Genomic DNA, 15,813 nt, shown 5'->3' with positions numbered 1-15,813 from the left:
GCCGGGCATGGTGGCTCACGCCTGTAATCCCAGCACTTTCAGAGGCCGAGGCAGGTGGATCACCTGAGGTCAGGAGTTCAAGACCAACCTGGTGAAACCCTGTCTCTACTAAGAATACTAAAAATTAGCTGGGCATGGTAGCAGGTGCCTGTAATCCCAGCTACTTGGGAGGCAGAGGCAGGAGAATTGCTTGAATCCTGGAGACAGAGGTTGCAGTGAGCTGAGATTGAGCCATTGCACCCCAGCTTCAGTGACAAAGTGATACTCAGTCAAAAATAATAATAATAATAATAAAATAGAAAGAAAGAAAAGAAAAGTAATAAAAAGACCTGGACACCCCACCAAACTACCCAGGTCTTTTTACTTCACCAAAGTATCCAGGTTTTTTACTACAGGTGGCAAATAAGCCATAAAAAGATGTTCAACACCATCAGCCATTAGGGAAATGTGAATGAAACCACAGTGGGATGCAACATGCCCATTAGAATGCTTGGGATAAATACTAACAATATCAAGTGCTGGTGAGGGTGTGGAACAACCGACCACTCTGTATTGCTGCTGAGAATACAAACTGGCACAGCCATTCTAGATAATAATTTGGCACTTTCTTATAAAGTCAAGCATACATTTACCATATAACCCAACAATCCCACTGCTAAACATTTACCTTAAAGAAATAAACTAAAGAAATGTAGGATGTTTAAAGCCTGACGCACGTTTATAGCAGCCTTATTCATAATCACCAAAAACTAGAAACAACACAGAAGTCCTCCAGTGTTTGAAAGGGTGGTACCTCCATGCAATGAAATACTATCAGCTCTAAAAAGCAAAGGACTGTTGCTGTATGCAGCATGGAGAATCTCAAAGACATTATGCTCAGTGAATGAGGCCAGTCTCAATAGGTATGATTGTATTTACATGACATTCTGGAAAAGACAAAACTATAGCAACACAGAACAGCTCAGTGGTTGCCAAGGGTTGGGGTAGGGGTGCCTTAAAGGATAGTGTGCAGGGGGTTTAAGGGTCAGGAGTGGCTCTGCATCCTGATTGCCATAGCGGTGACATAAATCTATACACGTGCTCAAATTCATAGAACTATACACAAAAAGTTAATTATTACTGTATGCTAATCTAAAATGTATCATTTAAAAGTCATCATTTGCTGAATGGATGAATAAATGCATGAAATTTATCCTCAGTGAGACCAGCTTTCTAGCATTTCTTAGTTATTTTGCTTCATTTTTAACAAAATGGGTGAAACTTTTGGACTGGAAATGAGAAGTTTCGCCCAGAACACTTCAGGGCTCGGCTGGCTGCAGCTCGTTGTCTTCTTTGATGTTACCTCTGTAAGGTCCAGGTTCCTGGGTCGATGGGTCCAGAACTGCAGTCTTGTCAGGCCTATGAACATCGCCCAGGTGCAGTCTCTCTTCTGCCTGCCTGGGAAGTCTCGGCCGGACCAGGTCCCTGCTCAGATGCATCCCTGGTTCTGAGAGAGTGGGCAATGCACCCCACCTCCCTGAGACTCAGCTTTCCTACCCAAGAAATGGGTCAAATGGTCCCCAGTTTACAAGGGGCTTGTAAGGATCATGTGAGAGTATTTTCTAAAGTGCGCTGCCTCGTAGAACAGAGACCATTCCGAGTCTTATAGCCACTAATTTCTTCCTCAACCCTTCCATCCATCCTTCCCTCAACCAGGCACAAAGAGCTCCCCCACTCCCACTCCATTCACGCAGGGAGCCCACTCCCTGTCCAGGCTGCCCTGCCACTGTAACCTGACTCTGCCTGTGTGACAGCTCGGGATCTGGGCGCTGGCCCCTCATTTGAGACTGATTAACAGGCTGCAGAGGGTCTCCAGGCACAGCCTGCTCCAGGCGAGCTCCTTGCCAGCACCAGATCTGCTGATTCTCTGTGTTTTCCTTGAGGGAACAGGGAGGAAGTGGGCTGTCAGTAAAAGCAGACTCATTTATTTTAATAAATTGTTGTGAAAAGTAAAACAAACATGACCCCGCTCAGAAAGGGTAAATCTGATGCAGAGAGAGCCCTAGGAAGGAGAGGACGACCCAGAAAGAAACGCATGGACATTTTCCCTTGGGTGAGGCCAGCCCTCAGTGCTGACCACGTATGATATTGTGCAGCCACAGTGCCGGCATTCAGTTAGCAGCTTGGTATTTTTATTACACAAAGAGCTCACACAAATTATGAAAATTAACAACATCCTGTAAACAGGTGAGCAAAAGGCAAAGATAACTCCCAACAGAAGAAAAAGAATTAGGGAATTCCCATGCCTATGGGAAAATGTTCAACCCTACTAGTGATTAAAGAAATAAACATTAAAGTAATTAGGTTATTTTACTCTCTATCGAATTAACAAAACTTTAAAAATAATGTATTACCTAAAGCTGGTAAAATCAGGGAAACACACATATGATGCTGGTAAATGTATAAATCAGTACAACCATTTTCAAAGGCAATTAGGCAATATGTACTAAGAACTATAAGAGATAGCCATACCTTTTAAATGCTTAGATCCCTCAACCAGTAATCCATATCAGCAAATCTTACTAAAGAAAATGCTTAGGCCTGGCGCAGTGGTTCACACCTGTAATCCCAGCACTGTGGAAGGCCGAGGAGGGTGGATCATTTGAAGTTGGGGGTTTGAAACCAGCCTGGCCAACATGGTGAAACCCTGTCTCTACTAAAAATACAAAAATTAGCCAGGCATGGTGGTGTATGCCTGTAATCCCAGCTATTCTGGAGGCCGAAGCAGAAAAATCTCTTGAACCCTGGAGGTGGAGGTTGCAGTGAGCCAAGATTGCACCACTACATTCCAGCCTGGGTGACAGAGCAAAACTTTGTCAAAACAAACAAACAAAAAGCTTAATGTTTATTTTTTAATGACCAAAAGAAACAACCCTAAATATACAAAAAGATTCCAAGTACAAAGTTATTCATCGTAATATGCTTGCAAATAACCTATCTTTGGACTGTTTTAAACCTTTTACAAATGGTTACAAAGAATTCTAAATATCCCGGTGAGATATTTATGATCTGATGTTGAATTATAATACAAGTTATAAAGTTGTTTATATACAACGGTTCAATTAGGCGAACATTTGCAGACAGACTGGAAGGAAAACATGGCACTGGGGGTCGTACTCTGATAACTTGGGCATATTTAATTTTGAATTCTATTTAACTTGGTATTTCTAATTTTTTTCATAAAAATGTGTTTTTAATGAGAAAAATAAACACACAAGGGCTTAAAGAGGTGCTCTGCTCTTCCTAACGACCCGGCTGCTCATGGATCATTCCTGAGAGTGTCTTCGTCTTTCTTGAGTCTATTTATGTTGTCGACCTGCATGACCTCCTAGGTAATGAATTCCTTACGTCCATCCCTATGGTATGAAGGACTGCTTCTCTCCTCTAGAATCTACCTTTTCAGATTCTAAGCATGCCCCTAGATCATGGCACTATTTCTGTATCAACTGATTAGCTAGGTCCAAGACCACAAGTCCTTTAAGAATTCTGTAAACCCCGAGCATCCTGGTAGAGCTTAAATTAGTGTAATCAGGGCATAGCTTTTTGGCAACATCTAGGAAAGTTGAAGATGCTCATATCCTGCAGCTGGCAGTTCTCCGTGTAAGAATATTCCACAGAGAAACTCATGCAGGGAGCCCACACCACAACATATCAGGTCTGTGGGTGCCCAGATCAGGCTGGTGCAGTTAACACATTTGTAGGGGAGAGTCTTTTGGAAAGGAACTTACTGAAGAACTAAGAGTGAAGAGTGGTGAGATTGGAGCCCCAGCTGATGTGGGGGGGTAAAAGATCACCTTTCCGATTGATTCTGGAGGAGGTGGGAGGACAGAGGAAGCGTTCTCAGAGTCTAGAGGCGAGCTTGTGGTTTGGGGTCAGGGCAGGAGGCAGGCAATGGTTCTTTCTTTCTCAGAAGTGGAAGCTCACCTGCTGGGGCAGGTAGAAGGCAGGAAGGAGAGCCAGCTTGGGGAGACTTGGCTTGAGGAGGAAGAACATTTTTCTCACCTCCATTAAACTTTATTGCAGTATTATTTGAAATAGCCAAGATATGAAAACAATCTCCATGTCCATTGACAGATGAATAAACAAAGAAACTGTGATACATATTCATATTATTTACATATACAGTAGTCCCCATTTTGCTCTCCAAGGTTTCAGTTATCCTGAGTCAACTGCAGTCCAAAAATAAATGAAACGATTATGAAATAATAAGATATTCTGAGAGAGACCACATTCACATAACTTTTTTTTTTTTTTTTTTTGAGACAGAGTCTCACTCTGTTGCCCAGGCTAGAGTACAGTGGCACGATCTCAGCTCACTGCAAACTTCACCTCCCAGGTTCAAGTGATTCTCTTGCCTCAGCTTCCCAAGTAGCTGGGATTATAGGCATGTGCCACCATGTTTAGCTAATTTTTGTATTTGTAGTAGAGATGGGTTTTCACCATGTTGCCCAGGCTGGTCTCAAACTCCTGACCTCAGGGGATTCACCCACCTTGGCCTCCTGAAGTGTTGGGATTACAGACATGAGCCACTGCACTTGGCCTCACATAACTTTTATTACCACGTTATAATTGTTTTATTATTTTATTATTATTTATTGTTGCTAATCTCTTACTGTGCCTAATTTATAAATTAGGCTTTACTCTAGGCATGTATGTAGGAAAAAACGTAGTGCATATAGGGGTTGGTGCTAGCCACCGTTTCAAGCATCCGCTGGGGTTCTTGGAAGCTCTGCCGCTCAGGTGAGGGGGACCAACTAACAAAGCATTTACGTGGAGACTGAAAGAAAATAGAACAGAACAGTGTCATGGTCATATTTTGATACTTGGGGATATTTCATGCTTTGTTCTGTCTAACTTGGCATTTCTTTTTTATTTATTTATTTTGTATTGCATTTTAGGTTTTGGGGTACATGTGAAGAACATGCAAGATAGTTGCATAGGTACACACGTGGCAGTGTGATTTGCTGCCTTCCTCCCCTTCACCTATATCTGGCATTTCTCCCCATGCTATGGCATTTCTTATTTTTTTTAATGAAAATGTCTTCCTGATTCATCTATATGGTTGCAAATGACAGGATCTCCTTTTGAAAGTTGAATAATATTCCATTGTGTGTGTGTGAACACATTAGTACATTTTGATTTCTGTATGACGGCCTCTGAGCAGCCTCCAGGCCCCCTCTGCAGAGGAGGGGCTTCTAAAATACAAGCGGCTTATGCCACTTCCACAAGTAAGGCTCCTGTTCTTGTGATCATGTGTCCGGGACTTGGGCTACCTGCATTAAGTCCCAGGGACACCGGGACCCTGTACCCGCAACTGCAGATGATTAGCTTGGAGTAGGGGCAGGGGTCTGGGCTTTCAAGTCCAGCTGCTTTGCTCCCTGTCAAGCCACAGATAAGATTTAGAAGTAAAATAAGTAAATAAAATTAATAAAAATAAAAACACAGCCCTCCTGGTTGATGTTCCCAGGAGCCACCATGTATCAAAGCCACACAGCCAATCTCCCAAAGTGACCATCCTTTCGTTGTGCTGAGATGCTGGTTCTTTTGTGTTGCCTAAGAAAGCCATGGGGTCCATAGAGAAAATAAGGAGCCCTCCTGCTGAGGGACCACTGCAGAGAAAGAACTGGAGGCGGAGAAGCAGCAGCAACAAGCAACAGATCCTCAAGGAAGCCTCAGGGCAGGCAGGCCCCATGGGGAGGTCAGCGTGGGACAGAGCAAGAGGGAAGGAGGAGACATCAGGCCTGGGCAGGCCCACCAGGTTGTGTTTAGTACCAGAGGGCTTCCCGGCCCCACTGTGGCCCAGGTGAGGACATCGGGAAAATGCCACTCTTCGGCTCTCGGCCTCCCTTGGGCATCACCTGGAGACACAGAGGCACCTGATGGGGCCTATCCCCTGAAACTTAGAGGAATAAGAAATGTGTTTCTCCCAAAAATACCATGCATGCTCTATGCCAGACATTCAAAGATGCCGGGAAACATCTGGGAACCGAAACTGATGAGAACGGCCATCATCACAGGAGGAAAATGCTGCCTCGTCCTAGGAAGTGGAAATCACTATGGAAAAATAAAAAATTAGAGGAGGGCAGACAGGACCAGGAGTGTGGTGTGGGCTGGTGGAAAGCAAGTGCCAGCATCAAATAGGTTGCTCCAGAGACGCCTCTGCAGATGGTGTCATTTGAGCAGAGACCCGAGGGTGCTGTGACAGCAGACAAGGCTGGGCCTATGAGGCAGCGTCTCAGGCCCGCAGAATGGATGTGCAAAGGCCCGAGGACCTGAGGTCAAAGGCCAGCTGAGGCCAGGCTGCTGGAGGCAAGGGCGAGTGAGCAGGGGCAGGAGGTGAGGGAGGCTTTGGTGGAGGGACTCGGGCTCTGCTCTGAGTCCACAGGGACCCTGCTCTGTCGGTGTGGGCTCCGCAAAGAGCTCTCCAGCTGTTTGTTGAGGGCGAGGCTGTTGCTGTGACTCAGGCGCCAGTGTGGCTTAGGCTCATAAGGAAGGTCAGCAGTCCCTAGAAACGTGCAAGTGTCTCATTCCAGTCACACACTAAAGAGCTTACAAGTCACATTCTATTTAGAAGTTTAACAGCTCAGCCACCGATGTGATTGTCGTTTAGTCTTTGTTTTGTGCAGCTCATGGAGCTGGGCTGCTGTTAAACACTTTACAAAAGGTGGAGCCACACGGAGGAGCCGTAAGACACCGCAGAGGGGGAAACCCCGGGCTCTTTTGATGCAGCTGCTCAATTAGCAGACAAGGAAAGTGCGAGTCTGGGAGGTGGCATGGTTTTCCAAAGCCAGGGTGCGATTCCCATCTTTGAATTTGCACACATGCCACCTGGGGCTTTTGATGAAATGAAGATTAGAATTCAGCAGGTCAGGCATGGACCTAAAGTTTCTAAAGTTATACATTTCTAATCAGCTCTCCAGAGATGCTAAGGCTGCTGGTCCGGCGACCACACTTTGAGTAACAGTCTGGACTGGATGGGAGGCTGCAGTGAGGGCCTGGGGAAGTATGGGCAGGAAAGCTATGGGTTGTGAGATGCAGACACCAGCCTTGCTAGACACCTGAAGATGAGGTTCTGAAACCAGGGAGGACGAAGGCTGTGAAGCCCAAGTGAGAGATGGACCAGCTCCCACATAATGGAAACGACTTGCCACAGATGTGAAATGCTAGGAAGACCACCATGGGGCCGGAGGACAGGTGTGGCCTAAAAGGTTCTCACGTGGTCTCAGACAGGGCAGGGGATGGGAGATACTCACAGCCACACACTTAGCCTCTGGCTCAGGACCTGGAAACTGGAACGAGCTGGACCAGTGTGAGCAGCTCGAGAGTGAACACTCAGAAGGCTCCCCTGGTTCTGTGTTTCCCACGAGGGAAGGAACGTGAGCTGAAGGCCAATGCCCTTTTGTCCCTGTTGCCGCTCTCTGCCCCGCAGCAGTGAATGAATGTCAGCTGTGCTTTTGGCAGACCCTGGAGCCCAGCCTGGAGCATTTAAGTTGCACAACGGCTCTGCTTTGTCAGATTGTGACTGAGGCAGAGCAATGGTTCCCTCCCTCTGGGCTCGTATGAAGAGGGAAAGGATGGAGGTGGGAGCTGAAGCCTCCTCCAGGTCAGGACCTGAGCAGGTCCCAGTCTGCTCCCCTCACTTACTTCCCACGTGCCTTCTCACAGTAGGCACTACCAGGCGGACGGACAGCCTTGGTCAGATGGGCCCTGTTGGAGACTAATTATTTCAAATGGCTAAAGTGAAGGAGTGAATGGAGAGTAAGGAGAAATTGAAGGAAATCCCCACAGCATCTCTGTAATCTGCAGAATAATGACCCCCGAAAATGTCCATGTCTTGGGCCCTAGAACATGTGGGTATGGCACCTTCCATGGCAAAAGGGACACTGTAGATGTGATTAAATTAAGGGCCTTGAGATATTGTCCTGGATTGCAGGGCTGGGCCCAATGTCATCCCAGGATCTTAGAGTCAGAGCGGGAGACGTGACGATGGAAGCGGAGGTCAGAGAACAGAGGAAGACGGAAGTGAAGATGCCGTGGAGCTCGCTTTGAGGATGCGTGAAGGAGACACAACCCAAGGAATGTGGACAACCTTTAGAAGCTAGAAGGTGCCAAGCAATGGATTCTTTTCTAGAGCCTCAGAAGGAGCACTGCCCTGTGGATCGTTCTCACCTCCAAAACCCTAAGACAATGCAGTTGAGCTGTCTTAAGCTATTAAATTTGTGTTAGTTCATTATAGCAATGACAGAAAACAAATAGACTCTCTCATGATTTTCTAGGATGAGGCCAAGACCATGAGGACTCAGTTATGGTAGGTGGGGAGCTTTGAAACTTGATGCTTCCCCAGTCCAGGGCATGTTCTCAGCAACCCAGTAGCCAACTTGCTGATTTGCAGACAGCTTTAATTTCTGCAGGCATTCATGTGTCTGGTTTAAGAGAAAAGCATCTCTCTCTCCTGAACACTGTCAACCTTCAGAAAATAGTCCATTAGAAATATGAGACATCAGCCAGACACGGTGGCGCACGCCTGTAATCCCAGAACTTTGGGAGGCTGAGGTCGGTGGATCATGAGGTCAGGCATTCAAGACCAGCCTGGCCAACCTGGGGAAACCCCATCTCTACTGAAAATACAAAAACTAGCCAGGGGTGGTGGTGGGCATCTGTAATCTCAGCTACTCAGGAGGCTGAGGCAGAGAACTCCTTAAACCTGGGTGGAAGAGGTTGAATAGAGCCGAGAGCACACCAGTGCACTCCAGCCTGGGTGACAGAGTGAGACTCTGTCTCAAAAAAAGAAAAAAAAGAAAAGAAATCTGAGATATCTTGGCAGTGGAGGGCAGTGACCACACCTTCCTGCTTAAAGTCTGGGCCACCTGCTGTGTCCATCCTGGAGAAAGGGTCCTTGAGATCAGCATACTCCTAATGAGTTACCTTCCTTCATAGTGGGAAGATATTCTGGAAAAAGAAGCTCACACTCTTGTTTCCCCTCACTCTTCTCATCCAGGGAAGACACATTCCATAGGTTAGAGCGGAAAGACATGGGGTCCCAGAGGATAAGGATGAACGTGCTCTGTTGGAATTAAGCCCAGAAGGGTATACATGTGGAAGCCACTAGATAGAAGTGACACAGGTAACCAAGACTGCTGGCTGCCTTTCTGGCATATTCTCCTGTTATAAGTAAAATTTTGATGCCACAAAAGAAATGGCACTTGAAGATAAGTCCTCTCAGCAAGTCAGTTTACTTCTAGAGAAGGGTGTGGTGTACAGATGGAACAATGGCGGCCACACACTTGGACAAGGCAGAGAAGGGGTACTTATGCCTGATGGGGGTCATCCTACTGCTGTGTGGTCCCCTATTGGCTAGGGTCAGACCACACAAACTAGACTAATCCTGATTGGCTATTTTAAAAAGAGCAGGGGTCCGAGCTGGAGTGGCAGGGTGGGTGTTTTGGTGGGAAGGACGGTTACGGGCATGTCAGAGCAGGTAGATCAGGTAGCCACGGGTGATCAGGTGACGAGGATGAGTCAGGATGGAGCCAGGGCCTGGGGGAACAGATATGAACTACTTATTAGAACCCATGGAGAAGGGTGTTTACTGGAATTACATGGAAGCTAAACTTTAAAATAGAGAAAGAATAAGAGAGCTGAACATACTGACATACTGATTCTTTGAAGAGAAACTTGGGGTTCACTGTAACACTCCCTTTTCTCTTAGAAACAGAATTGCAGCTTTAAGTGGAAATACAGACCCACATCCCATACAGACAGGTATTGCAGGCCACTCAGTTCTGACAAATGACATATAAGTGGAGTTTGTTGGGCAAAATTTCTGGAATAGCTCCTTAAGAGATGATCAGAGCTCCAGCCCGGGCCCACTTAAACCTGTTTCCCCTACTTCCTGGAATCTGAATTTTATAGCTGGATCTCCAGCAGCCACCTTGATTCATGAGAAGCTTGTAAGGGTGGGAGCCATCCAGAGGGGTCAGCAAAAGAGAAGGAGAGAAGAATCAAGCGGTCCCAAGTGGCACTCAAATCACCATAGTTTCTCTGGATGCCCTGCCTCCAGACTGATTTTATGAAAAAGAAGAAAAGTAGCCTTTATCTTGTTCCTTCCTCCCACCCTTCACCCCTGGTCTCTGTTAATAGCAGCCAATTGCAATTCTAACTGATGTAGCATATATTGGAAACAGCTTGCACAAAAGTAACGTAATAGGTGAATAGTCACGGTGGATTCACAAATCGCAGTCCTCCCTGAGATTTGGGACCTTAGCACAGGAAGCAACCTCTCTGAGCTTTGGTTGCCTCATGTATAGACTGGGCTGTTCATGAGGCTGAGTAGGGAGGCCGTCATAAAGCACTGTTTAAGATACATGGGAAATAATCCACTGTTTAGGTCAGAAGTAGGATGATTCAGTAAATGCTGGGCTGTGTTGAAAAAGATAGAGCTATCCTATACTGAGAATAGCAAACCGTTAATAGGATGAACTAGAAATGACCTAGACTCTCACAGGACATCAGGCTGGTCACGGCTGCACACACACCGAGCTGTGATGATGGTGGCCAGCAGGAAAGCTCTCTTCCCCGGCCAGACTGGTGGAGGATCTGTCGCTGGTGACCTTCTCCGCTCTCTGGCTACAAATCAGCTCATGTCCTGGGCCCACGGGAGGATGGGGCAGGGAGCCAGGTTGGGTGGAAGCCCAGAGCCGGATGTTTCTTTTGCCTCTAAATGTCCTGTGTACACAGACCCCCATCACCATTCAGAAGCCCAGAACTGAGGTGACAGGTGACAAAGCTTTCTGTATCCAGCCCAGACATCCCTTCCTCATCTCTGTCATTGTCATCTCCTCTCGTCATGTGACCACAATTAGAAAAGACTGGCCACATCTAGAAAGAGTTTCTCCCAGTTACACATTCACCGGCTTGGCCATGGGCTTTGCTGGAGTTATTCGAGCACTAAATCATCCATCGCTCAGCAAATATTTAGGGGTCACAGACCACAGACTGGATACTACTTCCTTCCAGCAAGAGAAAACTCAGTCTGTGGTGAACCAACAGACTGCACATGTATTTCACAGGTCTCCAGCAGCTGGAAGTGGCTTCACATGATACTGTGAAAGTAAATTTTATTCTGTGTGAAAACCTCCACTGAGCAGTCATGATTATTGTCATGAACGATTAAAGGCTCTTTGGATATGCCGGGTACCCTGGTAACTATTTTATACCATTGTATTCATTCAGAACACAAAACCAGTGGAGAGTTCTCAGTATTTTTTCAGTCTGAATTTACAGTGAGATTTGGAGTCGGCAGTAAACTGTGCTGTGTGCAGCAATACCTGTTGCCCACTGAGTACCGTGGCAGCACGAGGAGGGGTGTGGCTGCCTTGGAGTAGATGGAAACGGGAACCCAGCATTCTCTGCACTGGACTCATTACATATTCACATTCTCCAGCATGGGTGATGTTATGCAGTTAGCTTTTCTTTCTTTTTTTTGAGACCGAGTTTCCCTCTGTCGCCCAGGCTAGAGTGCAGTGGTGTGATCTCAGCTCACTACAATCTCTGCCTCACAGGTTCAAGTAATTCTTCTGACTCATCCCCCTGAATAGCTGGGATTGCAGGTGTGTGCCACCATGCCTGGCTAACTTTTTGTATTTTAGTAGGAATGAAGTTTTGCCATGTTGGCCAGGCTGGTCTCGAACTCCTGACCTTGCGATCCACCCACCTCAGACTCCCAAAGTGCTGGGATTACAGGTGTAATCCACCACACTTGGCCATGCAATTAGTTTTTTAAGAATAAAAACTGGGTCTTTGTCTTTAAAACTTTTCTTTTATCGATCCAAGATGGCCGACCACTAACAGCTCAGGATTGTAGCTCCCAGTGAAAGCTCAGAGAACGAGACGACGCCACATCATTAGACAAATTTTCGTCACTCACCGATTAGCCAATTCCCAGTGGAGGAGCCCCACGGGTCGCCAGCGTGACTCTTGTGGCCGCCGCAGCGGTTTTGCCGGCGTCTTGGTGCAGCAGCTCTTCATGCAGAGCCAACGGGACTGCTTCCCCTACTGACCGGAGTTTGGAGCTCCAGGAAGTCAGAGCCGCTTGTTGCAGACTCAAGAGGGAAGCCAGACCAGAGATTCCCGGGCAGAAGAGCACCATCAGTCTTATGGCTGCTATTTAGGCCGCCACAGTGGGTTGCTCGGATCCCAGCACTGGGAATCAATAAATCGGACGTCGACTCAGAAACCTAATTAGAAAGGTGGTTCATCTACAATGAAGGGAAAAAAACAGCCTAAGAAGGCCGAGTATACTCAAAATCAGAACCCATCAGCAATGGAACAAGCCCTGATGGAAAAGGACTCATTAGCAACCGAACAAGCCCTGATGGAAAAGGACTCATCAGTAACGGAACAAGCCCTGATGGAAAAGGATTGTGTTCCATTATCTGAAGTAGGCTTTAAAAGGTGGCTGATAAGAAACTTCTGGGAGTTAAAGGAACTTGTTCTAACCCAAAGAAACTAAGAACTTGGAAAAAAGGTTAGATGAAATGTTGAAAAGAATAGACAATATAGAGAGGAATACAAATGAACTTATGGAGTTGAAAAATACAACACGAGAACTTAGTGAAATATGTACAAGCTTAAACAGCCAAATGGATCAAGCAGAAGAAAGGGTATCAGAGGTTGAAGACCAACTTAATGAAACAAAACAACAAGACAAGAATAGAGAAAAAAGGATAAAAAGGAATGAGCAAAGTCTCCAAGCAATATGGGACTATGTGAAAAGACCTAATATATGCTTGATTTGTGTACCTGAATGTGACGGAGAGAATGAAGTCAAGCTGGAAAATACTCTCCAGGACATTATCCAGGAAAATTTTCCTAATTTAGCAAAGCAGGACACTATTCAACCCCAGGCAATACAGAGAACACCACAAAGATATTCCTCAAGAAGACCAACCCCAAGGCACATAATCATTAGATTCACCAAGATCGAAACGAAGGAGAAAATATTAAGGGCAGCCAGAGAGAAAGATCAAGTTACCCATAAAGGTAAGCCTATTAGGCTTACAGCAGATCTCTCAACGGAAACCCTACAAGCTAGAAGAGAGTGGGGGCCAATATTCAATATACTTAATCAACAGAACTTTCAGCCCAAAATTTCATATCCTGCCAATTTAAGCTTTACATTTGAAGGAAAAATAAAATCTTTTAGGAACAAGCAAGTACTCAGAGATTTTATTACCACCAGGCCTGCTTTACAAGAACTTCTAAAAGAAGCATTATACACAGAAAGGAACAACCAGTATGACCCTTTCTAAAAATACACTGAAAAGTAAAGAGCATTAACATAAAGAAGAATTTTTATCAACGAAAGGACAAAATAGCCAGTTAATATCAAATGGCAGCAACCCTAAATTTAAATCGACCAAATCTCCCAATCAAAGATACAGACAAAATCTAACGGTATATCCAAAGATATACATAGACTCAAAATAAAGGGTTGGAAAAAAAAAAACGTACCAACCAAATGGAGAGCAAAAATAAATAAATAAAAAGCAGGAGTTGCAATTTTCACATTTCACAAAATAGATTTCAAAGCTACAAGGATACAAGGGTAAAAGGATTAATTTAATAATAAGAGATCTTAACACCCAGATACATAAGACCCATAATGAGATTGAGATTCAACGAGACAGAAAATTGATAACGATATCCGGGACTGGAACTAAGATCCAGAACAAATAAACTCAATAGAGCTCTCCATTTTAAACACACAAAATATACATTATCCACAAAATCTAACGATATATCTAAAGATATACAAAGACTCAAAACAAGGGGATGGAAAAAAACTCACCAACCAAATGGAGAGCAAAAATAAATAAATAAAAAGCAGGAGTTGCAATTCTCACACTTAATAAAATAGATTTCAAAGCTACAAGGATGCAAGGGTAAAAGGATTAATGTAATAATAAGAGATCTTAACACCCAGATACATAAGACACATAATGAGATTTAGATTCAACGAGACAACAAATTGATAACGATATCCAGGACTTGAACTCAGAGCCAGAACAAATAAACACAATAGAGGTCTCCATTTTAAACACATAAAATATGCATTAACCACTTTAAACACTCAAAATATTGATCGGCCATTATTGAAACCCATTCTAGGAATGAAGTAATATTCCTTTTTCCCTCTTTTTCTTTTTTCCCCTTCTTTTTCTTTTTCCCTCTAAAAAAAAAGAAAAAAAAAACTTTTCTTTTTGTATATAACATGATGTTTTGATACACATAGTGAAGTAATTACAATCAAGTATATTATTAACACATCCATCATCCCATACAGTTACCTTTTTTTTTCTTTTTTGTTGTAAGAGTCTCTAAAAAAAAAAAAAAAGAATAAAAACTGGAGGTAGGGTGAAGGAAAGAGCAGTGAAAGAATCACATTGCAGGAAGAGCTCAGAGGAGCAACCCCGTATGGAGTTGACTTGCAATTTGGGAACGATGGTGCTCGTCTGCCCAACCTTCCAACCGAGCTCTCAGGCTCCAATGCCTGGTGTCTGCTTTCCCTGTGAAAAATACCTTCCCTCCTATTTTCCAGGCTGCAGAGGAGGGCAGGAAGTCTGTTCTGTGGCTTGCTAGATTCTTTTAAATTGATGGATACCTGAGGAGGCGTAAATTGCTGCCCAGCCTTTACCCACTCTGGATTTCTGTGCTTCCTTCTGATTTTGTTTTTTGGTTAGTTATTATTGTTGTTGTTTTTGAGATGGAGTCCCACTCTGTTGCCCAGGCTGGAGTGCAGTAGTACCATCTCAGCTCACTGCAACCTCTGCCTTCCAGGTTCAAGCAATTCTTCTGCCTCAGCCTTCCAAATAGCTGGGATTACAGGCGCCCACCACCACGCCTAACTAGTTTTCTGTATTTTTTTTTTTTTTTTTGAAACGGAGTTTTGCTCTTGTTACCCAGGCTGGAGTGCAATGGCACGATCTCGGCTCACCGCAATCTCCGCCTCCTGGGTTCAGGCAATTCTCCTGCCTCAGCCTCCTGAGCAGCTGGGATTACAGGCATGCGCCACCATGCCCAGCTAATATTTTGTATCTTTGGTAGAGGCGGGGTTTCACCATATTGACCAGGATGGTCTCAATCTCTTGACCTCATGATCCACCCGTCTTGGCCTCCCAAAGTGCTGGGATTACAGGCTTGAGCCACCGCGCCCAGCCGTTTTCTGTATTTTTAGTAGAGACAGAGTTTCACTAAGTTGGCCAGGCTGATCTCAAACTCCTGACCTCAGGGGACCCACCCACTTCCACCTCCCAAGTGCTGGGATTACCGGCATGAGTCACTCCGCCCTGCCTGATTGTGTCTGTTTCCTCACAACCTCCTAATTCACAGAATCTGCATCTCAAGGTGGGGTGAAAACTTAAGCTCACCTTGCCCAACTAGCCCTTCTACAAAAACTTCAGTTAATTCATCAGTCTGCATGGATATTAGGTTTTAGGGTGTTTGTGGAAGTGACCTCTACAAAGTTCTGACACCACATACAAGGATCAGAACAACATTGCAGGGGTGAGACTCCATGATCCAGGCTACAAGTAAGGGATGGATCCCCCAAGAATGGCACCAAGGGCTGTGGCCTCAGAGCACCCCACTGGCCAACCAAAAATGCTTATGCTTGGGAACAGACAATTTGAGAGACAGTAGGCAGAAGCAGGCGGCAGGAAGAGGTTTGCACGTTTGCAGTGCAGTCGACAGTGCAGTCCTGTGTGCAAATCTTGC

The sequence above is a fragment of the Callithrix jacchus genome, chromosome 11 (assembly GCF_049354715.1).
Source record: "Callithrix jacchus isolate 240 chromosome 11, calJac240_pri, whole genome shotgun sequence".
In the NCBI taxonomy this organism is placed as follows: Eukaryota; Metazoa; Chordata; class Mammalia; order Primates; family Cebidae; genus Callithrix; species Callithrix jacchus.
This window is presented reverse-complemented; position numbering follows the sequence as displayed.